The 27,253-nt window shown below is 44.4% G+C and overlaps 1 long non-coding RNA gene across 3 annotated transcripts; it reads right to left on the bottom strand.

Annotated features, from left to right (window-relative positions):
* Positions 1–607: 607 nt before the first annotated feature.
* On the bottom strand, positions 608–26,498 carry LOC135902156 (uncharacterized). 3 transcript variants are annotated; one of them, XR_011511947.1, is made up of 4 exons: positions 26,349–26,498; positions 25,285–25,421; positions 5,133–5,702; positions 608–784 (listed from the first exon to the last, which is right to left on the bottom strand). It is a non-coding gene; the product is annotated as an uncharacterized lncRNA (long non-coding RNA). The 3 variants fall into 3 exon arrangements; XR_011511948.1 differs by having other exon boundaries at positions 608–781; XR_011511949.1 differs by lacking the exons at positions 608–784; positions 5,133–5,702 and adding exons at positions 10,617–13,461; positions 14,166–14,269.
* Positions 26,499–27,253: the final 755 nt, after the last annotated feature.

The raw sequence follows: 27,253 nt of genomic DNA, 5'->3' as shown, positions 1-27,253 counted from the left end.
AGATTCAAGCTGCCTCAGGTTGTATTAACGTGCGCAGAGGCTTTTCGAAAAATAGTTGTCACTTGAGAAATCAATGCAGTGTGCCAGTTCTTTTGGAATGCTGCTATTTGTGAAATTGATCATATTTCCCCTAGTCATGCTCAACTACTTACTGGTCAGATGCTTGAACTTCCGAACAAGTATTTGTAAAGTTTCCCTTCCAACTCAGCATTGTAACTGACGCTTCTCGGAAGTATGAGTGGTATTTGCCCCTGCAACACTGCCATGAGTTCAAGTTCAAATTGTGCCCACCGACTGTCTATCCCTGTGCCAATAGAAAGCACAGAACTTATTTCGCAATTGTCGCAACATTTCTTTTTCATTCCATCTTGAAGAAATTTGTTTACTTCTTTTCCTGGTCATTGTGGACTTGCACAGATTGAAGTTTTGGATATAGTTTGGCAAAAGCATTGTATAGTGGGCCTGTAGGTTTTTTTTTTTTTTATTTAGCGCGCATTGCTCTTCTGACTGGACAAATTAAGTAACTGTAACCATTAGTAACCATTTGTATTTCTCGATTATGCCTCTTTCACAAAATATATTTCACCTCTGACCCCTCTTAAGCAATCACTCTTTACTACTCCTACTTACTTTTCATCCCGCATGGACCACCGGTTCAAAGTTGGCGTGCCAAGCTGCAGGACTAATCTTTATTTTGATTCGTTTGTTCCGAAGACAAGCGCGGACTGGAACCACCTTCCTGCCTCCGTCGTGTCCATCGCAGTACCCGAAGTCTTCAAGTCTGCTGTATACGATCACCTTCATTAAGCTTCCTACTAAAAATGTATTCGTGTATAGCCATTTGCATTTTTGTATACCCACTCCTCTCTGTAACGCCGAACGGCCCTGAGAGTAAATAAATGAAATGAAATGAAATGAAACTGCATTACAAATATTTCACTTCCTTGGAATGTCTGTTCCATGTGCCTCATAATAGTACACGGTTGAATTTGGCACATGCACCTTCATATGACCAAGTGTAGGTTTGTATTGCAATGGAAATAAGAACATGAGTGCTTCAATTGTCTTCATCACATTTCTGATGCCTTCAATGTGTGAAAATGGCTTGTAACAATATTGCTGTGTTTCATGTGAGGATACGGAATAGAATAACTTTCTTCTGTTATGCTGAAGGTATTCACCCCTTTTGCCTGTTGGGCTTCAAATCTCGTAGAAGATGGTGTGAGCAGCCTGGGGTGTGCCTGAAGAGCAATGCTAGTTTGTGCATGATCATTTATTTATTTATTTATTTATTTATTTATTTAAAATACTTTCAGGGCCCAAAGGCACTACAGAAAGGAGTGGGAAAGAAATGGCAAGACGTGCAGCAAACAAAACAAAAAAAAACAGAAGTATTACAAGGCGTCTTGTAAAGCGATCTTGAACTGGTGGTCATCAGCAATGCTGGCGATTGTGGAGGGAAGGTGGTTCCATGCGACACTTGTTCTAGGAACAAAAGAGTCATTACACAATTTTGTGCGACAAGAAGGTAGCCCCACCTTGAAGCGATGATCGGTCCTTGAAGAAATGTAATGAGGTGGATGAAACAAAACGTCTTTCATCTCGTTGTTATAATAAATTTTATGAAAAAGGCTGAGGCGAGATGACTTTCGACGCAACGAAAGGTCAGGCAAGTTTAGGGTTTTCTTCATAGATGTGACACTGGAATGACGTGAATAATTCGACAACATAAAACGTGCGCCGCGATTCTGAATGGCTTCAAGAGTTTGAATGAGTGTAGTCTGAGTAGGATCCCATATGGCGCATGCGTACTCTAATTTAGAACGTACCAAGGTTTTGTAAAGTGTTAACTTCAGTGACGATGGGGCATCAAAAAAGTTTCGACGCAGATAACCAAGCATGCGATTGGCGTTGTTAGTTACATATTCTACATGCGTATTCCACGATAGATTAGAAGAAATGTGAACACCAAGGTATTTATAGCTGTCAACAGATGGTAATAGCATATTATTGAGGTGGTAAGTACGCGGACAATGATTAGTGCTGTGGCGAGAAACCTGCATACTTTTACATTTAGTTGTATTAAGTGTCATGAGCCATTGACTGCACCATTCAAATACCCTATCTAGATCACGTTGCAGATTGAGATAATCGTCATGGTTAGTAATTTTCTGGTAAACCACGCAGTCATCTGCAAACAGTCGGACAGTTGAGGAAGAAAGGTAAGTAGGAAGATCATTAATATAAATCAAGAAGAGCAGAGGGCCCAAAACGGACCCTTGCGGGACACCAGATGTTACGGCAGAATTACGTGAAGAGAAGTCGTTAGCTGTCACATACTGACTACGGTTAGAGAGAAATTCCTTAATCCATGCAAGTACATTGGGGTCTATGTTAAGTTGATTAAGCTTGAAGATAAGTAGATCGTGTGAAACGGAGTCAAATGCCCTAGCAAAGTCTAAATATATGCAATCAGTATCAAAGTCATGATCCGCGTTAATAAACAAGTCGTTAGTAAAACATAACAATTGCGTTTCACACGAAACTGCTTTACGGAATCCATGCTGATAAATGCTGAAGAAGGAATTGGACTCAAGGAATTCAACGAGGTGCGAGTATATTATATGCTCTAGGATTTTTACTGGAATGGATGTTAATGATATGGGGCGGTAATTATTGGGAGAATGTACATCACCAGATTTATGCACTGGGACCACCTTCCCTATCTTCCAATCAGAGGGTAGTGTAGACATCTGTAATGACTGTTGAAAAAGCTTTGACAATATCAGTGCAGAATAAACTTGTGTACACTTCAGCATTTTTGATGAAATACAATCTGGACCGGCCGACGAAGACACTTTTAAGTTAACAATCAGCCTTTCGACACCAACTGCATCAATAGCGATATAATCCATTGGGAAGAAGTTGGTTTTTGGTATATGTGGTAATACTGTGGGAGTGCTCTTATGAAAATGAGAAGCAAACACATTGTTCAGAACATTGCAGCACTCGCTTTGAATTACTGGGACATCAGATTGGATTAACTGAATGTGTGTCCTTTTAGTACCGTTAATAATGCTCCAAAATTTACGGGGATTAGAACGAAGTAGCAAAGGAAGAGTTTTATCAAAGAATTCCTTCTTGGCTTTTGAGAGCGCAGTACAGAATTCTCTGTTAAATTTTTGATAGCAAGACCAATGGTCTGTTCTGGCTGTGAATTTTGCGCGTCGAAATATCCGCTTCTTTTTGTTGCGCATGCGCTTTAACATGTTATTGAACCATGGTGAGCGAGTACATGATGAAACTTTTCTTTTAGGTACAAAACGATCAATAAGAGACAAGAGTTTGTTTTTATAAAGCAACCAGTTGTCCTCAACCGACCGCTGCTCAAAACCGGCGAAAAACTGATCAGCAAAGACCTGAAATTCCGCATTCATTCCGGTTACATCTGCTTTGCCGTAGTCTTGGATGACCCTAGTTTTTTTCTTCTTAGAAATCTTTGCCCGTAGAGTGAAGTGAATTATCGAGTGATCGCTAATTCCCGGTGAATGAGTTAAGCCGGTAGCTAGGTCGGGTGTAGTAGTAAGTATTAAGTCTAGAATATTAGCGGAAGTGGAAGTTATGCGAGTGGGAGAGTGAACGAGCTGAGTTAAGTTGAAGTCGTGACAAAAAGTTAAAAATTCTTTGCTTTCAGCTGAGTTGTGTTTTAAGGAAACCAAGTCTCGTTCCCATCTGATGTCAGGAAAATTGAAGTCGCCAAGTAAGAAGAGGGGCGATTTTGGGTATCTGACGAACAGCTGATTGACAACATCGTGCAGTTCATTACAGAATGATAATGATGCAGTTGGTGGCCGATAACAGACACAAAAAATTATTTCGCGAGAATCAATGAGCACGCGCGCACACACAAGCTCAAGCGAGGATACAATTGGAATAACATGGGAAGCAAGACTATCGGTAACCGCCAGCAGAACACCACCACCAGACCGGTAATCACGATCACATCGGTAAAATTTGTAGCACTTTTCACAGTCCAAAATTTCTTCATCTTTAACTTTTGCAGAAAGCCAAGTCTCCGTTAGACCAACAATATCAGCAGAGCAGGAATCAATAGCGGAAGACAATTCCACGCGTTTATTCAGAATACTCCGTATATTTGAAAGAAAAATAGAGGCGTCTCTTGCGCAGGATCTGGGCGGGCAGAGCTATGATGCACTGGAAGTGCCAGCACGTGCAGTTACAGTACCAGCGCTATCTTGCGTATCCACTGATCGTGCTGGAGCAATTTCGCGTACGCTGTCACTTACTGAGCAGTACACGTACGTTTTTTTGTCCATGATCAGTTTATTCATGCGAAGAGAGTACGTCTTCCCGGCTACCTTTGCAAATTCTGTTAGCTTCCTCCTTGAGTTTCGCGTAGCTCTGCAATAATCTTCGCTAGCTGATACACCAGTCCCCTTTAGCTTATATTTCTGCGCCCAGACTGCATCCCTGACTTTAGACGACGAAAACTTGATGATAATTGGCCGAGTCTTTTTATCTGTGTAGGATCCTAATCTGTGTGCTCGGGAAACTTCCGAGTCAGAAATTTGTATTTTAAGGTGACGAGACAAAACGTCTTGAACAAGGCCTTCTGACTGAGCCCATGTCTCAGTCGGGCAGTCCGGTATTCCAAAGAACAATAGGTTATCTCGTCTCGACCTGTCTTCAAGATCGTCCAGTCGAGAATTGAGTGCCTGGCCTTCCATTCTGACAGCTTCGGTGATTAGACGTGGTGCGTCATTAAGAGCTGCAGAACCGTCGAATGATTCGACAAAGGATTCAACCGCGCATAATCTTACTGATAGGTTAGCGACGGTCTGTACTAAGACCTCCTGCTCTGTCTTTAAGTCGTCGAGAGCTGCCTTGAGCTCAACGTGACGGTGGTCAACGTTTTCAGAAAGTTTAGTGATAGCATCAAGTATTTCTTTGTTAGTAGGACCAGGGTTGAGTTCAACGTCACCGCAACACATTAAGAGCTTCGTAACAAATACGCATTCGCACAAGCACTGAAAGAGCACACTTGGGCACGGTAGGAGCAGCAGGCAGACGTTGCTAGTCCGCTTACAATAGAGAGAGGGGGGTTTACTAACCTGCACAAAAAGCAAGATCGGGATTTTGAGCGACTGCATGGCTGCCGCTCCACCGTGCCCACTGAAGGGGCGTAGGATTTCCAGTGCTCTTATATCCTCCTGCGTCGCTGCAGTCGCCAGCAGTGTTGTCCACCCGCTGACCATGGAAGGGATGTGCCCGGTAAAGTAGAAGTGATGACATGAGGACGCGTTATCGAAGATCGGGACCGTCAGCAACGCTGGTAATGGACAGCCGGTGATCGCTGGACCCGAAGGTTGTAGCCACGTGCCAGACCGAGCGATAAACTGCACAAAAAGCAAGATCGGGATTTTGAGCGACTGCATGGCTGCCGCTCCACCGTGCCCACTGAAGGGGCGTAGGATTTCCAGTGCTCTTATATCCTCCTGCGTCGCTGCAGTCGCCAGCAGTGTTGTCCACCCGCTGACCATGGAAGGGATGTGCCCGGTAAAGTAGAAGTGATGACATGAGGACGCGTTATCGAAGATCGGGACCGTCAGCAACGCTGGTAATGGACAGCCGGTGATCGCTGGACCCGAAGGTTGTAGCCACGTGCCAGACCGAGCGATAAACTGCACAAAAAGCAAGATCGGGATTTTGAGCGACTGCATGGCTGCCGCTCCACCGTGCCCACTCAATATATATTATTGTTGCTGCTGGGAAGATGACATCTTAGGCACATTTTTTCCATACAATTAACACAAATCTTTCCATCTTTCCCCTTGTGGCTCAATCGTAGTAGACCTGTTCGTTTTTCAGTTACTTTGTTGTTTATTTTTGTCAGTGTTATGTACTATCAGGTTAGTGGGAATATAAAGCTATTTGATGTTGTATTCATGGGGAATCCCTCGTCATGGGTATGTGCCATATGTCACAGGCAACAGTCATTCTAGTCTCTCTTCTTGTGGTAAAAGTATCCCAAAGCCTATTTTGTATGCTTGCAGATGAGTTGAGGTTTACATATCAATGCCAGCTCACAAAGCATCTAATACGGCAATCAGCCAGCCACCTCCGCAGATGGAGAATTCTGCCGTTTCCAATCATACTGTTTCTGTTGTCCTTGGCAGAGATGTTGATTGTACACAGAGGGAATATATTGTAGGACAATAAAAATAACTTGTCATGACAAGGGCAATATATGGTAGAAATTAAAATAGGCTATGATCAGTATAGCACAAGCCCTGCGGTGTCTAAAAAATGAGTAATGTGCTGGTTTTCATACACTATAGCTGCTGTGTGCGTTAAGCTCAAAACTCCCTTCTTGGCAACATAACCCAGGAATGCCCACTCCAAACACTCTTGCACATGCACTTTGACAGCACCTGCTTTGACCTACCTAATTGCATATCAGTAAAGATGCGTCTAGTTCACTAAAGACTGACAATGCTGCATTTGAATGGAACCAAACTGTTCTCGAAAAGTTCTTGAAACCAGTCAAGCAGGTTTTTGAGAACTTTTAATCTGGCAAAATGACAAAATGAAAGTTATTTGAAATAAGTGATGCAATGCTGAAGAGGTTTGGGCATGCATTTCAACCTGCTTGGCCTTCATTACCTCTAATCATAGTGAACCTGCCAAATTGGCAAGGATCTTGAATGAATTCTTCACTAGGCCCAACTGTTTTGTTGCTGCCCTATATTGTCTCTATAGGAAGAGTGCACAACAAAAATCTTGTGGCTTCCTGTTATCATAACACTCTATAACCTCCTTAGATGTAGGGCCATTTGATATTCACCAATAAATACTTCCACATGATTTAGATGATGCCTTTAAAGATGTGTCCCTCATGCTTACATGTAAAAGAGCACTGACATTTAACTTTTGGACTGAATTTTTTTATATTAATCTGGTTCCAAATGGCAACTTTTATGACCACACCATGCCACTGAAAGCTGCGTGTGCTTTGAGCGATTCTTTATGTGTGCCAAGACTTGCTTCACTAAATAAATTTTCTTATGACTCTCCTCAAACATCTAAATTAAAATTAATTTAATTCTAGTGTTCTATAAGTCACAACCATGATACGATAACGAGGCATGCCATAGTTGCGGACTCCGGCTTAACTTTATTCGGCTGATGTTTTTAACATGCACCCACTCCACAGTGTGCACCAAGACAGAAAGACCAATGTTGTGCTGCATAGTGGTCCTAACATGCTCAGTTTTCAATGACCTAATAATGGTATGGCTTACTGATGCACAACTGCAGCATGCATCATTTGTTTGTGACCTACCATGCAATGTTGTCACCAGATTATGGGGCCACACTGCCTTTGGCACATGTTTAAATGTTGGCGTTAAGAATATATTTGTTGCGCATACAAGGAATTGGAAGTTTTGTAGTGTAGTTAACTGAATGACAGCTACACACGCATAAGAAAAAAATTGTGCCAGGACTACTTAAACTCTGCAGTGTTTGAGTTTGACCAATTTATGCGATTTTGCACATTTCGGATGACTGCAGGTCATTCATTACAGTTATACCAGCTTTTGTACTTTTTAGACATGCTGTTTGCCCCGGTTTTATACAGTGATCATAGATAGCCACACCACACCATGTTGGTAGAAGAATTCAGAATTTTAGTGAAATGGGGTTGTTCCATGTTGAGCTGCACCAGCAGGTCATAGTAAATGGAAGCCAGAAACAGCAGCATTTAAAGGTATTGTGCCGCACCATGTAAAGTCAAATTATTGTGCCCCCCTCCACTCTCGCCGGCAAAACCTGCTGGTGAAGCATTGTGAGCAAGCTTTCGAGGTATGCTGCACTCTTTCCAAAACAGCGTCCGAGGCAGCCATCTATTTTGCCTACAGGACGAAAAGTCCCTGGCCAGGAGTGCATCGAACATACGGAAATAGCTGTCAATTGTGCTGCTGAACTTCTAGAGATTTATAGTTTTGACCTCAGGTTGCAGAACACAGCAATGCTATAGCAAGCAGTGTGGTGAAAGCTGTTTCACGGCTCTACCACGGCATAGCCAGCACTGCATGCATATACTATACACAAGCATGAGGTTTTAGCAGCAATACTTAACAGTAAATTGTATTTGTACAACTTCACTCTGTCTTTAACACCGCCAGGCTTTAAAATACATGAGAAGAGGCCACTGTCTTTCATTTGATGTGTTTATACAAAAAAAGTGTGTGCATGGAAGGGGTTAAGGCTCTTTTGTCAAGCTAAAATGCTTCCTGGCATGATAAAGTGAAGCCTTGTGCATTTCAGTCTGCAGTTGCTCACTGCACTTTCAAAAGCGCAATCAGCGCAGAGGGCACAGGAAAACACACAAGCAATGGTTCAGCAATTTATTTGAAACAAATGCAACTTTGTTTTACAGAAAGACCACATTCCAAAAAAGCAACCACATGCTATGCAGACAATACAGCCAACTTATGTTAATTGTACAGATGTTAACATGCCCTTCCTTTACATGTGGAAATGTTTCAAGTCTCAAAGTGTGCCCCTACTTTGTAGCTTGTCCTTGGAACAATGGATGATCCAAACAAATGCTAAATTTAGCACCATTGCCACACTGATGGAAGAAAACTACATATTAAAATGGCAACTTCTCGGAGAACAGAAAAGGGTGTATAGTAAACTTCCAATAATCTGACTCCGGTTAATTAATTTTTTTCAGTTAATTCGAACCTGGCCGACGCCCATGCATTTCTATGGGATTAAACATTCATCATTTCGATCCTAAAACTGGCATTCGCCGGATAATGCGAACTTGACCAGACCCCTATAATGACCCCTTTTAGTGGCAGCGCATGTCTCAGTGGAGCTTAGGGGACAGTGAATGCGTTAAACAAATGCCATCTCCTCTCTGAAATGCCTATTTTTGACCCACCCGAAAAAGATTTTCAAGCAGTAACGGTAGCTGACAATGTCTGATTGTGGTACTTATCCGATTCTAACAAACACTTTTTCTTTTTGAAGGACATTGAGACGAAAATTGCCTAGCTGTGCAATAGATTGCGAAACTAAAACCGTGGTTGTAGCATTCATATGCTTTACCACATACAGTGAAAGCTCGTTAATTCGAACTTCAATAATTCGAATTTATGGATAATTCGAACTGTACGATTTGGTCCAGCCAAGCTTCATAGAAGTCTATGTATGAGAAAGTCCGTTAATTCGAATGCGAGAAGGTTCCCTCACGGATAATTCGAACTACGCTCGCCTGGCACACGGCCAGAGAAACGCGCCTACTGCCTACACACAAGGCTGTATTGCCTCCGAAACGGAGAGAACGGCGAGAGAAGGCGAAATCGGACAAAAATCTAACCGATGCGGGGTCAGCCAGAAGGCAGCGGCGGCTGCCGCCTCTCCGTTCTACGTAACCTCGGAGACTTCTTGCCCGATGCGAATCTCAGAGGCTTTGCAAACCTTGTACAGCTGCTAATGTTGTGCGGAGATGGCACGGCAATCTCCAAAACACAGCGAATCAAGTACGTGGCAGCTGCGCTTGCAATCAAGAACCAACGAATCAGGGCCTTCGCCACCTTCACATGTTCAGCGTCTTTGTCTCGGCAGTCTTCATCGGTTGTGCACCTCTGTTTTCAGCTTAGAAGGTATCGGCCGTCGCGATTCATTGGGATGGTGTTAAGCCTCGGCTAACGTTCGTTTCGGTGGACATCGGTGGTGTGGAACAGTCGGACCCAGAACTTCGACTTGAAGATCGCGTGTGCCCGCGGCACACGGCATCACTTTCTGACACGCCAAATTTCTGACATGCCCTACTGCTTCCTAATCGCAGTGTACTGTTGCCCTCCTTCACTTTCGTTAGTTCGAACTTTCGTTAATTCGAACTGAAGCGGCTTCCCCTTGCGGTTCGAATTAACGAGCTTTTACTGTATCATGGCTGTAATACAGCAAAGCTGGCTTTAGAAAATCAGCTGCCATTCTAAAAAATGAGGTCCGCGTAAGTTTCTACTTTTGTTTGGAGTCAAGTCCTTTCTACTTTAGTTTTATACTGTGGACAAATAGAAATTTGATGCACGTTCATTTCAGAGGCCTGTTACTCAAGCACATATTGCCAAATGAAACAACGGTGCTTCAGCAGGTTTTTGCATCTTAATTCGACCCGTCAGTCTCGTGAGGGTAGAATTAATGGAAGTTGATTGTATAAATTGCGTGATGAAGCACCAAGAAAGTTACCTTAATCAGGTAGTGAAAAAAGCATGGAAAAAGTGCTTCACACAACATCCACCGATGTTCTGTTGCAGATGCAAAAGCTGCCTCCCTTATCTGGAACAGAATAAATTCCTTTCGAAGGCAAAATAAAAAACAGAAAGAGAAGTCATCAAGGCATTCCACATCCATCTTATTCAGTCTTTACAGTGTTGCTACATCACCATTTGGTTAGCCTCCTATGCCAAAAAAAAATTGTCGAAAATAAAATGACCTGATTCCCATGTTTTTCACCATCCAAGCAGTGTTTACTGTCAATTATAACTGCTTTCTGTAACCTCACCTGTAAATACTGTATGTTGACCTATATGTTAACACTGAGCTATACGATAAGCTTAGTGAAAGTTAAATAAGAATACTGGATGTTCATTTCTCTTCTTTTTTTTTAGACATAAGAAGGGGCGCTTAAAAGCGAGCCACATTTGCAAAATGCTTGAATAAACAGCAACTACCCCGGTCATGCGCTAATTGTGGCCATGTCGTCCCTGCAAGCTTCTTAATCTCATCCGCCCACCTAACTTTCTGCCGCCCCCTGCTACGCTTCCCCTCTCTTGGAATCCAGTCCACAACCCTTAATGACCATCGATTGCCTTCCCTCCTCATTCCGATTTTTCTTGATTTCAAGTAAGATATCATTAACTCGTGTTTGTTCCCTCACCCAATCTGCTCTCATCTTATTCCCTTAACGTTACACCCATCATTCTTCTTTCCATAGCTCGCTTTCCATAGCTCGATGTGTCGTCCTCAGTTTAAGTAGAACCCTTTTTGTAAGCCTCCAGGTTTCTGCCCCGTAGGTGAGTACTGGAACACCAGTTATACACTTTTCTCTTCAGGGATAATGGCAACCTGCTGTTCATGATCTGAGAATGCCTGCCAAACGCACCCCAGCCCATTCTTATTCTTCTGATTATTTCCGTCTCATGATCCGGACTCGCGGTCACTGCCTGCCCTAAGTAGATATATTCCCTTACCGCTTCCAGTGCCTCGCTACCTATCGTAAACTGCTGTTCTCTTCCAAGACGTTAAAAATTACTTTAGTTTTTTGCAGATTAATTTTCAGACCTACCATTCTGCTTTGCCTCTCCGGGTCAGTGAGCATGCATTGCAGTTGGTCCCCTGAGTTACTAAGCGAGGCAATATCATCAGCGAATCGCAAGTTACTAAGGTATTCTCCATTAACTTTTATCCCCATTTCTTCCCAATCCAGGTCTCTGAATACCTCCTGTAAACACGCTATGAATAGCATTGCAGAGATCATATCTCCCTGTCTGACGCCTTTCTTTATTGGGATTTTGTTGCTTTCTTTATGGAGGACTATGGTGGCTGTGGAGCCGCTGTAGATATCTTTCAGTATTTTTACGGACGGCTCGTCTACACCCTGATTTCACAATGCCTGCTGAGGTTTAGACTGAATCAAACACTTTCTCGTAATCAATGAAAGCTATGTATAAGGGGTGGTATTAAAATTAGATCTTTCGTCTCCTGCGATAGCTTACTGGTATCCTGTCTAACGAAGTTACAACCGACTTCTATTGCACGCTCCTTAATGGTGCCCATAAGATTTTCGTTCATTGCTGCAACACTAAGGTTCTCTTCCCGAGTTAAAGCCCTATATCTCTTCTGTAGCTTGATCCGAAATTCCTCTATTTTCCCTCTTACCGCTAACTCATTGATCGGCTTCTTATGTACCAGTTTTTTCCATTCCCTCCTCAAGTCTAGGCTAATTCGAGATCTTACCATCCTATGGTCACTGCAGCGCACCTTGCCGAGCACGTACACATCTTGTGTGATGACAGGGTTAGCACAGGGTATGAGGTCTATTTCATTTTTAGTCTCGCCATTCGGGCTCCTCCACGTCCACTTTCGGTTATCCCGCTTGTGGAAGAAGGTATTCATTGTCCGCAAATTATTCTGTCGCAAATTATTCTGTTCTGCAAACTCTACTAATAACTCTCCCCTACTATTCCTAGAACCTTTGCCATATTCCCCCACTGGCTTTTCTCCAGCCTGCTTCTTGCCTACCCTGGCATTGAAGTCGCCCATCAGTATAGTGTATTTTGTTTTGATTTTACCTATCGCCAATTCCACGTCTTCATAGAAGCTTTCGACTTCCTGGTTATCATGACTAGATGTAGGGGCGTAGACCTGTATGACCTTCAATTTGTACCTCTTATTAAGTTTCACAGCAAGACCTGCCACCCTCTTGTTAATGCTATACAATTCCTGTATGTTACCAGCTATATCCTTATTAAACAGGAATACCACTCCTAGTTCTCGTCTCTCTGCTAAGCCCTGGTGGCACAGCATGTGCCCGCTTTTTTAGCACTGTATATGCTTCATGTGTCCTCCCAACCTCACTGAGCTCTATTATATCCCATTTAATGCCCGCTAATTCCTCCAATAGCACTGTTAGACTCTCTTCACTAGAAAACGTTCTAGCGTTAAACATTGTTCAGATTCCAATGGCGGCCTGTCCAGATCCAGAGATTCTTAGCACGCTCTGCTGCATCACAGGTCTGACCACCGCAATGGTCAGTTGCTTTGTAGCTGCTGGGGACTGAGGACCGGGGTTTGATTGTTCTATTCATATAGAAGGTTGTGCCCAAGTACTGCACCAAGGTGGCCAATCCTGCTCTGGTGAGGGAGTGCATTACCGGTTCTGGTCACCGGGGTCAGGCCACCAGGCCTGTTTATACAGCTGTATCAACATGTGGATTTTTTTTTATCCAGTGGAAAATTGCGTGGCACCGGGATTTGAACCACAGTCCTTTTGCATATGAGGCAGATGCTCTACCTCTACGCTATCGCATCAGGGCGCAAGTAGTAAGTAATTATACAGAAAGCATTTTATTTACTGTAATTGGAGGATTGGAGTAGATTAGTTCGACCAGTCAAGGAGTGGGAATGGTTCAACTGTCAGAACTCCGACAAAAGGACTGGAATCACATAAGCCACAACTCTGAAGGAATGGAGTGGGAATAGAATGGAGTGCCCCCACTCTGCGATTCTGCGCCATGCCGATATATCCTGTTCTTGGGCAATGCCAGCGCAGCTCTAGAACCACAAAGACGACTGCACTACCAGGGCGAAACACATCGAAGGCCCGTCAGCTGCTGCATGAGCACGTGCTGCCAACGAGCAATCCTGCACAACACACACACACACACACACACATATATATAGACACACACACGCAGTGCACGGACTGGTACCCTAGGTAGGGGCTAGGACTCACAAAAACTATAGTGTTCTCCACAATTGTGACGAGTACCAGGCCGCCGAACTCCTTGCCCTGTGCATGTTGCTGTCTATCTTCATGAGCCTAGATCCTGATGCAACCACTGGTGCCACGCTGCTATTTTCAAAGGCCACCACTAGGTGAAGCGCCAGGGACCGCCCAGGCCAGGGGACATCGGCTTGGTCCGATACACAAACGACCGTAAACTTCGAATTGATAGGACTACGAATTGGCTTAGTAAATTCTTAACTAACTGGTACCAATTTGTAACTACTAATTAACTTTCTTCTTCGCGATCGCTAGTAAGATCTGGTGTGCCACAAAGCTCTGTATTGGCACCAATTTTATTCCACCACAAACATGGCTGCACACAATAGTTTTGTTTGAAAACATATGTGAGTGCACATGCTTGTATTGGACAGTGAGAATAATTAAGAGTCAATAAGCAATGTCAAATACATGCAATCTGGCTTACAAAACAAAAGGAACTGGTCACTATTTAGTAACAGTTTTCCTTTGTGTGAAACAACTTCACCCTTGAAAAGTTCCTCATTCTACAAAGGTTTATATAGTGAAATATAGAAATATTTGGATGTATTTGAGTTATCACCTGGCCCAAGGAACTTCTAGTGGCAGCCTGTCTCGATCTCGCAATTCCTGGCACTGCCCAATATACAGCATGCCTGACTGCTGCAGTGGTCAAGTGCTCTGCAGCTGTAGGAAACCGAGGGATAAGGGTTGATTGCACAATTTATGGCATTTCCAAATTTTTAACTTAGTACCGTCTCTATACTATGTCGACACTATGCCACTAGACTATTGCTGTGCTGCAGTCATCATAATATTAATTACTCATCGTATACACAAGCTATACAACTGCTTAGGCAAAATTTTAAACTGTGCGAGGAAGACAGGACGTGAACTGAAACATAGACACACACAAAGCACAGGCTTCCAACTGGTTTTATTTTGCGAAAGCAAAGAATATGTAAGGTACTTCAATATAGCAAAACAAGGAGCAATTGCAAATAATTTGTGCACAAGGTATTGACGAAAAATGTCAAGGCCATGTATGCATTAAGAGTGCAGGAGAGTCTTAATGTGCCCATCTAAGACTTTAATTATTTCCTTGAGAATCTCCTCTTGCAGTGCAGGAGCTGCGGCAGCAAAAGCTGCCTGCCTTATGAGGAACAGAATAAATTCCTTTTGAAGGCAAACTCATGAACAGAAAGAGAAGTCGTCAAGGCATTCCACATCGCTAAAAGGTGTGACAAGTTAGCTCACCTTCTTGATCCCTGTCAAGGAAAGAAATAGAATTCTTAGATGGGCACACTGGGACTCTACTGCACTCTTAATGCACAGGTGGCCTTGCTATTTTTTGTCACTGCCTCGTGCACAATTTCTTTGCGAATGTTCTTTGTTTTGCCATTTTGAAGAACCTTATAAACTCTCTGCCTTCACCAAACAAAGCCAGTCGGAAGTCTACACTTTGTGCATGCATCTATGTTTTTGTTCATGTCCTGTCTTCCTCGCAGAGTTTAAAATTTTGCTGAAGCTACGAGCTGACTAGCCCAAAATGTGCCTTACTTCAGTGTACAGCTGGGCTTGTTGGTAAAGCTACACAATGCAGCTCAAGTGTGTGTCTGCTCTTCCGTGTTCTCATTATGTGGCTCAGCCTTGAGTGCATGTGTAGTTTCAATACTGGCTACTATATTTTAATGACTAATATAATTTCTATCTTCAACTTCCAGCCAGACAGAGTACCTCATACTACATTCTGAACATTGCTGCAGTGTAGCAGGATTTCTGTCTAATGCATTGGCCTCTACCACCAAATGCCTGAGAAATAAAAAAAAAATTATGTAGATTCCAAGCACAGTGGGGATTCATGTTACAGGAGGCATACTGCAGGTAAATGGTTACATAGTGTTGGTTCGGGTTCTTCCAAACATTGCAGTGTTGACCAATGTGTTTGTGTATGGTGAGTGATTGCATATATGACACAAGCTTTGTGAGGAGAGTACGAATGCAAAGGCATGGTTTCTTTGCCTCTTTCCTAACACTTTGTGGCGGCTGCTGTTTTGACGAGTGGAAAACTTGGCTTATGCAGTATGCGCAAATGGGTTTGAGACTTTTAAGACCAATTTCCTTGAGGCAAAGTTTAGCATGGAGCCAGTTTTGTCACAAGGAAGTTATTCCTACTCACACATGCCCGTTTTGTTTTTGTTTTTTCATTTAGTTTCAAGTCCACCTAAACTATTGCCGTCATGACAGCCATCACATATAATATGGTAGCATCAATCTTTGTATTAATCATTCGAGTATTGAAATCTAAAAGTTTGCAGCTGTGTAAGAGGACAGGAGGACAAGAGGAGAGAGGAGAAGAGAGGTTGCAGTGTAACAGAAATAGGCAAGCACTAATTGAGCGACAAGACCACTGGACACAGGAAAAGCAGATTTAGCTGAAACACAGCAGCCTGTAAGGAAGAGACGGAACATAATTCTTTGTGAAGCTTAGTCTGCATCACAGTTTTATATACTATCGGAGATCATGAACATGCCAGAGGCAAAGCGTACTGTTACGGGGATGTTGGGAGTATAGAAAGACTGTATTTACAATATATATTGTCACGTGGTAGTGACGGTTGAGAAGGCAGCAAAACTATGGTTAACGAAACGAGCATTTTATTGGGTGAACTTGTGCCCTCAAAAGAGGCTACACTCAAAGAAGGATCGTAGCGGCCAACACGATCGGCGGTCGTCGAAAATCTGATGAGCGGGTCAAGCGCATCGGCTTTTATACATCTGTCGTCGAATGTTCCAGAGCAGTCACTGGGACCTGCGTGCCTTCCACAATGTTCCACATTATTCGCGTCGCGCACACATGCAATCAGATAACACAAGTTGCGGTGAAAGACAGTGGACAGAACCATTGATAACATTCCAGAAACTTCTTTTACATGCAGGCACGTCCTGTGCTGTGCGATAACATTTGTTAGGCGGCGAGAAGTGGTCGCCCAATAAAGATAAAGTACACATGTTAATATACAAGATGAGGCAGAGTAGTTAAGATGGCTGACCACCAATAGCACGCAGCAGCCAGCGTGCTGCGATCTTCTTCCTCTCTTTTTTCATCCTTCCGTAACAGGACCCCCGGGTGGTGAAGCGCCGTCTCGGCTCATGGTAGGCTAAGAATCGCGAGCGAAGTATGGCTTCAGCCGCGAAACATGCACGACGTCAACAGGCGTCAGACTTGAGGATGCATCAAACCGAAGTGGCGAAATCTCGTAATTTACGTCGTTAACTTGACTTAGGACTTCATAAGGCCCTGTGTAGTGAGAGAGACGCTTCTGGGAGAGGCCAACCCGACGACATGGTGACCAAAGGAGCATCCAAGCACCTGGTGCGAACTTAACATCGCGATGGCATCGGTCATAACTCTTTTGGTATATGCTGCGGGGCTAATAAACGAGATCGGGTGACTTGACATACCCTGTGAGCGCGATTGATGACTTCATGAGCATGGTCAGTTGCAACACATGGCACAGAAGGGATTATGATGTCAAAGGGCAAAGTGGGGTTGCAACCATACAAAAGATAAAAGGGTGAATATCCTGCAGTGTCACTTCGGGATAAGTTATACACAAATGGCAAGTAGGCCAGCGTGGTGTCCCAGTCGCGGTGATCGTTGGAGACCTACATCGACAGCATCTCTGTGATTGTTCGGTTGAGACATTCCATAAGACCATTTGTTTGTGGGTGGTAGGCGGTGGACAGCTTATGCTTAGTGGCACAAGAGCGGACGAGGTCGTCGACAACTAAAGACAAGAATGAGCAGCTGCGGTCTGTAATAACTGTCGAGGTGCACCATGGTGGAGAATGACATCGTGGAGGAGAATATCGACGACGTCTGTTGCGCAACTAGTCGGCAACGCCTTTGTTATCGCATAGCGTGTCATGTAATCAGTAGCGATGGCAATCGACTTGTGAGCTCTAGTCCTCGTCGGAAAAGTGCCAGGTTAGTCAAGGCCTAAGCGAGAGAACGGTTCACAGGGAACTTCAACTGGATGGAGTCATCCGACAGGTGGTAGGAGGTTTCTTCCGGCACTGACACAATTCGCAAGTTGCGACATAACAGTGCACAAAGCAGTAGAGACCTGGCCAGAAGAACCGGCGTTGCATATGATCGTAGGTATGCAAAACTTCAAGGTGTCCCACCGTCGGTGCATCGTAAAGTTGTTCAAGAGCAACAGATTGCACATGATGAGGACGGCGAAGGAGCAACTCAGGGCCATCAGCATTCATATTGCGGTGGTAGAGGATGCCGTTGCACGGCAAGAACATGCGGCATGTGCCGTCAGTGCTGTCGGAGTGATTGCACTCCAGCAATGATGGACTGCAAGGACTCGTCGCGTTGTTGTTCGGTGCGCATGTCAGTCATGTCAGTGAAAGCCATCACGCAGGTCACCGGATCATGCACAGAAGGATCAAGTGGATCCACGGGGTGATGAGAGGCAGTTAGTGTCCTTGTGGAGGCATCCAGTCTTGTAATTGACAATAAATGAAAATTCCTGGAGCCACAAAGCCGTCCTGTCGGGTCCCGGAGGGAAGACAGCCGGCAGAGTGCGTGGTGGTCTGTAACGACCGAAAATGTACGGCCGTACAAATATGGCCGGAACTTGACGACAGCCCAAACTAAAGCGAGCACTCCCACTCGGTGATGGGGTAATTTCTCTCGGCAGGTGACAGTAGGCGGCTGGCGTAAGCTATCACGCACTTTGTTCCATTCTGTTGTTGATCGAGAACAGCGCCGATGCCATGGCCGCTTGCGCCAGTGTGGACTTCGGTCGGTGCAGATGGATCAAAGTGGGCAAGTATGGGAAGGGTGGTCAGAAACCTGATGAGAGCGGCAAGCGCATGAGCCTGCTCCGGGCCCCATGAGAATGTTCAGTAAAGTGGAAAGTTGGGCTAGTTGGTGAGTGATCATCATACCTTGCTGGTGAAGCAGCGCACTGACACGGACACAGTGAAGACAAACAGGAAAAGACGACACTCGCAGCACTCGCAACTATTTTATTTCAGGACACAAACTTCATATTTATATACCTGCACACCCTCAGGCGTCAAAGAAAATCAAGGCAAGATTAAAGGCATTTTTAAAAAATCATTTGCCTGCGCATACTCGGGCGTCAAAGATATGGCACCTATCTATCACGGTGTGCAATTCTATCGTAATTTGTTGCAACCCTTACAACCATTTTTATTAAGCATGTTTTTTCTTCTCTTTAGTGTACTTCCAAAAAGGCAACCTCACCATTGCTTAGATGTACAGATGGCCGACTGATACAACCCTCTCCCCTCTTGTGAATATGAAAGGCTTCGATTATTTCCCTGGTTAGCTGATTCTTGTGGTGTGATAAAACTGTGGTATCATTGTAAAGCGGCCAGCAACCATGTTGTGAGCAGTGCCCCTTAATGTGGGAATCAATGTTTCCCCCGAATGACCTTTTGTGCTCCGAAAGTCTCGTGTTTACACACCGACCGTTTGGCCGATGTATACTTTTCCACAAGATATGGGCAAACAGTACACTACAGATGACCTGCACTCGACAAGTTTTTCTTTATGCTTGACTGTGCACTTACGACCATTTACTTTTACTTTAGTTGAATCTCTACGATCCAGTCCGGCACATATTTTTCCGAGTTTGTTAGGCGCTGAAAAAACTACTCGTAGACCATATCTGCCACCTACGTTTCTTAAGTTATGCACAATTTTGTGTGCATATGGTAGTGACACAATTTTTTTGCTGTCAATTTCTTGTCTGTTGCGCTCTTTCTGATAGCCATTGCGCACATAACGAATCAACTTATAAGCTGATGTACAGAGTACATGTTTTTCATATCCTGCATTCTTTAGTCTGATAACCTGTTGGCTGAAAGTTTCTTTTATTTTTTCCGGGCAAGACTTAGTTAAGGCCGCCCTCAGGCACGAGAAAGCTTTCCCACTTTTTACAATTTTAGAGTGTCCCGAATAATAGCTAAGCAAGGGTTTTTCTGATCGTGGATTGTATGACCAGCAAACGTGGTCCGGAGTGGAAGTTAACGCCAAATCTAAAAATTGTAGCTTGCCATTCTTCGGCAACTCAACAGTGAAAGCCAGTCCTTGGCTGTTGTCCTTGAACACTTTTAAGACTTCATTCACTCTTACGCAAAAACACCATGTTCGAAATATAACCAAAAAATCGTCCACAAAGCAGAACAGTTTTACCGCTAGGTCTTTAAGGTTTGCATCTATCGCTTTGTCTATGCTACCTAAAGAAATTGTGCTAAGTACCGGAGCTCACACACAAAAGTCCGGTATATGTATGGGCTCAAAAGTAGCTCCGGTACTTAGCACAATTTCTTTAGGTAGCTTAGAAAAAGCGACAGATGCAAACCTTAAAGACCTAGCGGTACAAGTGTTCCGCTTTGTGGACGATTTTTTGGTTATAGTCGAACATGGTGTTTTGGACGTAAGAGTGAATGAAGTCTTAAAAGTGTTCAAGGACAACAGCCAAGGACTGGCTTTCACAGTTGAGTTGCCGAAGAATGGCAAGCTACAGTTTTTAGATTTGGCGTTAACTTCCACTCCGGACCACGTTTGCTGGTCATACAATCCACGATCAGAAAAACCCTTGCTTAGCTGTAATTCGGGACACTCTAAAATTGTAAAAAGTGGGATAGCTTTCTCGTGCCTGAGGGCGGCCTTAACTAAGTCTTGCCTGGAAAAAATAAAAAAAACTTTCAGCCAACAGGTTATCAGACTAAAGAATGCAGGATATGAAAAACACGTACTCTGTACATCAGCTTATAAGTTGATTCGTTATGTGCGCAATGGCTATCAGAAAGAGCGCAACAGACAAGAGATTGACAGCAAAACAATTATGTCACTACCATATGCACACAAAATTGCGCATAACTTAAAAAACGTAGGTGGCAGATATGGTCTACGAGTAGTTTTTTCAGCGCCTAACAAACTCGGAAAAATATGTGCCAGACTGGATCGTAGAGTTTCAACTAAAGTAAAAGTAAATGGTCGTAAGTGCACAGTCAAGCATTAAGAAAAACTTGTCGAGTGCAGGTCATCTGTAGTGTACTGTTTGTCCATATCGTGTGGAAAAGTATACATCGGCCAAACGAGTCGGTGTGTAAACACGAGACTTTCGGAGCACAAAAGGTCATTGGGGGGAAACATTCATTCCCACATTAAGGGGCACTGCTCACAACATGGTTGCTGGCTGCTTTACAATGATACCACAGTTTTATCACACCACAAGGATCAGCTAACCAGGGAAATAATCGAAGCCTTTCATATTCACAAGAGGGGAGAGGGTTGTATCAGTCAGCCATCTGTACATCTAAGCAATGGGGAGGTTGCCTTTTTGGAAGTACACTAAAAAGAAGAGAAAAAAAAAACATGCTTAATAAAAATGGTTGTAAGGGTTGCAACAAATCACGATAGAATTGCACACCATGATAGGTACCATATCTTTGATGCCCGAGCATGCGCGGGCAAATGATTTTTGAAAAATGCCTTTAATCTTGCCTTGATTTTCTTTGACGCCTGAGGGTGCGCAGGTATATAAATATGAAGTTTGTGTCCTGAAATAAAATAGTTGCGAGTGCAGCGAGTGTCGTCTTTTCCTGTTTGTCTTCACTGTGTCCGTGTGAGTGCGCTGCTTCATCAGCAAGGTATGATGACCCATGAGAATGGCGTGTTCTTCTTTTTGATCTGTCAAAGGCCGAGCAATGTTGGCAAGGTTTTTGATGAAACAATGAAAGTAAGAACACAGGCCGAAGAAGCAGCGCACGTCAGAAGCAGAATGTGGCACAGGGAAACTGCGTATGGCACGAACTTTTTCCGAATCTGGTTGGACACCGGATGCGTCAATGAGGTGCCCCAACACGGTAATCTGACGGCGCCCAAATTGACACTTCGTGGAGTTGGAGGCCAGCTTTTCAGAAGACCGCAATAATGGCAGTGAGTCGGGTAAGGCAGCTGCCCAACATGGGAGAAAAAACAGCTTTGTCAAGGTAACAAAGACAGGTGGTCCATTTGTAGCATTGCAGAAGAGAGTCCATCACAAGTTCAAATGTCGCAGGAGCATTGCATAGGCAAAAGGGCATGACTTTGAATTGATATAAGCCATCCGGTGTGATGAAGGCTGTCTTCTCCAACCATTTCATCAACCGAAATCTGCCAGTAGCTGGATTGAAGATTGATGGATGATAAGTATTTAGCTCTGTGCAAGCAGTCCAAGGCGTCATCGATGCATGGTAGTGGGTAGACGTTTTTTCGTGTGATCTCATTTAAGTGGCAATAATCGACGAAAATATGCCAGGCACCATCTTTCTTTTTTCACACGGACGACAGGCGTAGGGCTGGCTGATGGCTCGATGACCCCTTTGCGGAGCGTTTTGGCCACCTCCGATTGGATGACTCGACGTTCAGCATGCGATGCACGATAGGGACGCTGACAAATAGGATTTCTGTCTCCAGTGTTTATATGGTAGTGAACAACAGATGTTCAGCCTAAAGGCCTGTTGCCAAAATCAAAGATTCCACTGTACGATTCAAGCAGAAGACATATGTCCCTGGCCTGTGCAGAGGTAAGGTTAAGTGCAGTCATTTTCGCAAAGTCGTCCATTAAGGAACCAGAGCTGGGCACTGTGATTGGCACTAATAAACCACTCTCAGAATTCAGACTCTCAATATCAAATTCAGAACCACTAGAAACGCTGTCCAAGAACATGCTGGCCGGAATCACTTGAGGGCACAGGCTGAAATTCAGAAGAGGTAAAACAATGTCATTATTAGTAACCGTGACCGGTTCAAAGCATATCGATGATGGGGCGAAGCACATATTCACCATCAGGAACCTGTGGCTGGGCGGTCAAAGTGACGTAAGTAACTGCTTCGGGTGACAGACACACATCACGAAGAGAGCACAAGTGCGTTGGCGGTGCTCGGAGCATCGGCGAGTTGAGGCAGTTCTAACTGAAGAACGGCGGCCGTGCAGTGGAGGAGAGCAGAATGAGTGGATAAAAAGTCAAATCCTAGGATAACGTTGTGAGGGAAGATGTTGCTCACAGTAAAGAGAACAGAAGTAGGGCGGCCAGCTATACTTGCAGTACACATTCCAAGAACCAGCATTCCACCGTCAGCCGTATGAAGCACTCGGGCAGCTGCTGGGGTGAGGACCTTCTTTAAACGACTGCGCAGGCTAGCACTCATCACAGGTATGTGGGCTCCACTGTCGATGAGTGCTTGGACAGCTATGCTGTCTATTTTAACGCCAATTACACTTCTCCTTGTGTGCATAGACAGAGGATTTGCTGCAGCATGAGGCAATGCAGCACCACCTCCGAGGGCTGCATTTCTTAGTTTGACAAACGGGTGCGGCCAAACGCCACAGGGGACGAAAGGCGACGCGGCTGTGGCGAACGCGAAGATGGGCGACGTGTTTGCGGTGACCGAGACTGGTGTCCGTGCGGCGATGGTGAGTGACTGTACCACATGTTCCTAGCAGAGTTGGCGCTGTTAGATTCGGCGGTGGGCGAAACATTGCGGGCATTTTCATCAAACCGGCTCAGGTTGGTTGGCATGCGAGGTGTTAAGGGCCACGAGTTGTGACAGTATCAGGCGACATGACCAATGCGGCAGCAGGTGAAACATATCGGCTGGTCGTCCGCAGTTCTCTACTCAGTCGCGTTGCGATAACGCGAAGAGCAGCGTCGGGGTGGAGCAAAAATAGTAGAAGGGCGTTTGTTAGCTCTGGGATTGGCAACAGCACAGACAGAACGTAAGCCAATGTTTTCAAGTTCCTGGTGAATGATGGCTTGTAAGAAGGGGACTGAAAATGTTGTAGCATCAGGGATAGGCGAACAGAAATGCAGGTGCCATCGCATCCAGTTCACGTCAACGATTCACACCACATCCTCCGACGGCGACGCATGCTGCTGTGTGGGTTGATCTTCACACGTTGGCGTTGCAGCAGTAGTGGGAAGTCTGGCGAATGGTTGCAAGACGCATCGGCTTTTGGCGTGCTGGAATCGTCGGCACTCTTTAAAGATAACATCAAGTGTAAAGCAGCTTTTGCACATGAGCAGATTAAAGGCGTCGTCAGCAATCCTTAAGCACATGCCCGACCTTCTCAGCTTCTGTCATGTCCTGATCGGGTTTGCTTTATGACAAAGTGCCGTACAGTGGTCCCACAAAAAGTTCCAGGATCCTTGGGTTGCGCAACCGCAACAACCTTGGCTATGCCCGATGACAAGGTACAGCAAGATGCTGTACCTTGTCATCGATGTCGCCTCTTATGACATTTCAAGGCAGCGAGACTGAGACTGCACTGTATTCAGTGGCACGTACAACCATGATGTAGAGGATTGACTTTTCCCCCTATGTACAACACATCAGCAGAATAAGAACAAGGAAATGCCCCACGCAGGTGCATGGCACTAAACTGGACACACTACCTGCTGTATGCAAGAGAGAATGAGGAAGAATGAGCTTCCCGTTACTCCTGAGCACCTACCTACAACTGCTTTTATGGGCACAGCACTGAAGCTGCAATTGCGGTAATGCCTAACACCACATGAAATACAAAGCACACTACGTCAACACAGAGAAACCAAAACAACTGCACACACTTTTCACCGAAATAGACACAACACCTGCTTTGTTGCATCTGAGCTGAAACGGGTGATTCCCAAACTCTGTGTCGCATAACATCTGAAAAAATTAGCTGCCACGAGAGAACCAATGAGATTAATCTGGCGCGCTATGCATGCATCTTTAGCCTAATGGGTAAAGAATTGGGCTGCTGCACTAAGGACCCAGATTAACGACCCACCATCAGGCACATTACTAACTATTATTGAGCCTATCTGACTGGATGTACGAAGAAGCCAGGAGACAGCTCATGATAATGCTTTGCATAAGAGACAACGAAGCTGAACCCAAGTTTTCTGCCTTGTGCTTGCAATGCTCTACCAAGTGGGCTTCAACGGCACTTGTCCCAATGTCAATTTTCTTGGATAGCTACGCATATGTACTAAGCATAGCCGTGGGAGTGCTAGGCAGCAGCACTCACAGTTATAATGGCAGACGTGTAGTATCCTTTAAAACACCCAAAGCACATGATCTTAGAAGCTCACAACTGGCTAATAAACACTCATTTTCTACCATGAGGCCCCAAGGCAGCCGAAATGAAAACATTTGTATCTTATGAGCGAGAAAAATCAGGGGAATCATGCAGCTCAATTTTTTGTTTATAACAAGCACGTCAACAGACAATGAAGCAACAGTGATATATATAGAAAAATGGGTTAGAGCTGACGACAATCATTGGCAGCTCACACTATAATGCTTTCTCTACAATTTATTGTCTCAAGACATCTGGTAGCAAATCCTCTGGATTCTTTTTCTACTATGTCTTTTGCAACTGAAATTTTAAATGTGTGAAATACTTCATGGCAACTTAGAACACTTAAATGGTTAAGCATCTCCATACCTTAAATTTGTGGACCAGCTTTGTCACCTTTCTAGAACAATAACTCTCTGGTGTCGTACATCACTCAAACCAACTAATTCTCACTCAAACCACTACTTATTAAATCTACCTTTAGATGAGCAGTACCTGCATTAGATGCAGCTGCATACCCTTTTAGCAAATGGATATACATACCACGCTCAGACTGAGCAAACCAAACAAACCAACAGCAACCAGTACTTGTGTCCATTTGTCTTCAACGAGGCAGAGACAGGCCAGGTCTCGATAAACACAACAAATATATAAGTGCAGGCAGAGGAAATAAGCAGAAGCTGTAAAGACAGCAGCAAAGTGAAACAAATTAGACAAGTTTGCTGACAGTCAGCGATCTGGGCCGAGGACAATGCACAACGTTACTGCCACAATTAGAAGCAAATGCTCCTCATGCAACAAGAAAAAACGTTTTAGCTGTAAACAGCACGACCGCGCGGAGTTGGTTGATATTCTAAAAACAGCACATACAACAATTAAAGCAGACACAATACTTGTGTCATCTGTCTTCTTGCTGTTTTTACAATATCGGTCATGGTTGCAAAGCTACGCACATGATCTATGAACGAAAGAAACGGACGTGCATATAAAGCTTGGTGAGCCGATTCATACTAATATATATATGTTTAATTTTGAAAGTTCCCGTAAAAGTGACAGTAGCGGCAGCAGTAAAGTGGTTTCGTTTACCAGCTCGCTCACACGTACGCATTGCATGCTTTAACTCCACGGCTCGCAAAGGAGCTACTAAGAAGCTTCAAGTGAAGGAAATACGCTTTCGTTATCTCACTGCAACGAATGAAAGCCTGTACGCCCATACCCGCGCGCGGTCAGCAGTGAGAAAGGTAATTAAATGCAGCAATGCGCTGCATGGGTAAATAAGAAGGGCCTAGCATAGTAATCCTATAGAGATGGAGAAAAATAGACTTAAGAACACGATAAACATCATAGCTAGGACGACATCCACGCTAGTTGAGTGCACGCATTTCTGGCGCGTGCAAGATGTCGCTGGTTTTTTGTTAATTTTTTTACATCGGTGCAACGCGTAGGAACTGCAGTGTTGAAGGCACGAACGAATACTGCGATCACTGCGGGACCTGCGACAACCATTTCGTGTTCGTTCGAATTTCGAGATCACATCAACCACAGCTCGAATGCGCAACCGGTTTTTTACGTGTCAGCAAGAGAACGGGTAATCGCACAACACTTACCGTTGCTCCAAGTACGTCGCGGTAGCACCAGCAGCTGGGCAACAAATGTCATCAAGCCCTGGCCCACCGCAGTGTCCGCAACTTGATGCTTCTAAGCATTCGCCAAAAACTAAAAGCGGACCACAGCCATACGTACGCGCGCGAACGAGACGCAAGCCATACCGGTTGAGTTCGAGAGTAGTTACTTCCTAAAAGCAAAAACCACGACCTACTGGAACTCCAGACCTGCATAGATATCCGGCTTCTATGGGAACAGCTTGCGCTCACTTTCGTTCAAGCGACTGCCGTAGGTGGCGCTTTTATAACCCGTTCGTCTGGTTCCAGGACTTACTTCCAGGACTTACTTTTGGTTCCAGGACTTACTTTTGCAAATGCGGTTGTTTGCTTTAAATCAGGGGTACAATCAGGACTCGACGGGAACCAAAGGTCAGTGGGTCGCCTCGCATTGGGCGCTCACGGGAAGACTACAAATGAAGCTGTGCAAGGGGATATGGGCTGGACTAGTTTTGAAGTGAGGGAAGCTCGCAGTAAAATTGAGTATGAAGAACGGCTGAGGAATATGGAGGAAAGTAAATGGGCTGGGAGAGTGTTCAGGTATCTGTACAGGCAAAACATTGATTCACAGTGGAGGAAAAGAACTAGGAAGCTTACCAGCAAGTATGCGGCCTGTGGGGTGGGCAACACAGCAACAAAGAAGGTCAAGCGGAAAGTCAGAGAGGCTGAATTAATCTCATGGGTGGCGGCAATGGAAAATAAACCTGCCATGAGTAACTACTTAAGGGGAAAAAACGAAATTAGGAAAGAAACCATTTATGATAACTCAAAGGGAAGCTCATTACTTTTCGAAGCGAGATCGGGATGCCTTGGAACACGCACGTATAAAGCGAGATATAAGAAGGAAGAAG

The sequence above is a fragment of the Dermacentor albipictus genome, chromosome 2 (assembly GCF_038994185.2).
Source record: "Dermacentor albipictus isolate Rhodes 1998 colony chromosome 2, USDA_Dalb.pri_finalv2, whole genome shotgun sequence".
In the NCBI taxonomy this organism is placed as follows: Eukaryota; Metazoa; Arthropoda; class Arachnida; order Ixodida; family Ixodidae; genus Dermacentor; species Dermacentor albipictus.
This window is presented reverse-complemented; position numbering and strand designations above follow the sequence as displayed.